The sequence below is a fragment of the Desmodus rotundus genome, chromosome 12 (assembly GCF_022682495.2).
Source record: "Desmodus rotundus isolate HL8 chromosome 12, HLdesRot8A.1, whole genome shotgun sequence".
NCBI classification, from domain to species: domain Eukaryota; kingdom Metazoa; phylum Chordata; class Mammalia; order Chiroptera; family Phyllostomidae; genus Desmodus; species Desmodus rotundus.
The window spans coordinates 8,916,448-8,917,778 of record NC_071398.1 but is presented as its reverse complement, the minus strand read 5'-3'; the positions used below and the strand labels follow the sequence as shown (position 1 = coordinate 8,917,778).

Genomic DNA, 1,331 nt, shown 5'->3' with positions numbered 1-1,331 from the left:
TCCCTCATTCCTGCTTCCAGCTGTCACTTCTCAAATGAACTGCCTGGCCAAGTTCATGTCTGAGCCTCTGTTGGGAGAATTTGAACTAAGACTTGGCCCCTGCCAAATGCCAGGCTTCGTTCCACGAAACAATGTGTCTTTTCAAGAGACAATGTCATAAGTGTCATCCACATTAATTCAGTTGAAATGCTGACTGGGACAAAAAGGGGCTCATGGGTCTACGTAATGGTCCTGGAGAGGAATTTGAAGGAGAAAGGATGAACAAGGAGAGCTACGCTTTTTTTTTTCCTGGGGTTTTTTCCCCCACACAGGTTTTATTACACAGAGGGGATGGGGCTCAGTCCTTCTGGCTGCTGCCTTCCTCACGGCTGCAGGGCATTGCTCAGCTCCTCTCTCTTCCTCTTGGCATGGATGTGTGCCCCCGCGCTTTTCTGGATGAATTTCCGGGCCCTCTGGTCCTTAGAGACATTGGGCAGCTCAATGGTGCACCATTCATAGGGGGCAAAGCCACACCCCTCTCGGATTGTGTCCCCCACGAACTTGGTATGCTTGGTGAGGCACCCGCAGCGGCGGCTGGGCCTCGGTTTGCTCACATTCTTTGCCACCTTGTGGCCCTTGTTGAGGCCCACAACCATGGGCAGTGGAGAGCCACAGCTGCCGCACCTCGGAGGCTGCTGTGGAGGAAGGGCTGTTTTTAATAAACCTTAATAGGCACCACTTCAGGACTTGGAAAGTGGGCCCTTACTTCTGGATTCAGCATCCATAAAACGTTTTGGTTCTTCTCCTGGAAGACAGGGCTGCTGTGTCCCATTTGCAATAACCATGTGGCTTTATAGCCCTCCTGCATTCTTTTAAACATTTCATTTATTTATTTTTAGAGAGAGAGGAGCAGAGGGAGAGAGAAAGAGGGAGAGCAACATCGATGTGCAAGAGAAACATCAGTTGGCTGCTCCATGCACACACCCCTGCTGGGGACCAAATCCACAACCCAGGCATGTGCCCTGAGCAGTAATTGAACCAGCCACCTTTCGCTTTGCAGGATAGCACCCAACCCACTGGGCCACGCCGGTCAGGGCTACCCTCCTGCATTTTAAACTTGAGAACTCCCTGGGAAACCAGTCCACCTCCTCGCCAGCACTGTGGCGCCTAATGGTACCAATTTGCTGATTTATTCAGTATCCAGAATGGAAATGAAATATTCACAGAATTTCTGGATTTTGTTTTTTAGTTTATTTTCTTTCTAAGACATTTATGGCTTTGCTCTTTTCAGGATTTCTTTTTTCAAAAAGATGAAATGCCCTCTTTCTTCACTCTGCAGCAGGAGCTCAGAA

At 49.2% G+C, this 1,331-nt stretch overlaps 1 pseudogene; it reads right to left on the bottom strand.

Annotated features, from left to right (window-relative positions):
- Nucleotides 1–210: 210 nt before the first annotated feature.
- Nucleotides 211–635, bottom strand: LOC139440421 (large ribosomal subunit protein eL36-like; annotated as a pseudogene).
- Between the last annotated feature and the right edge of the window lie 696 nt (nt 636–1,331).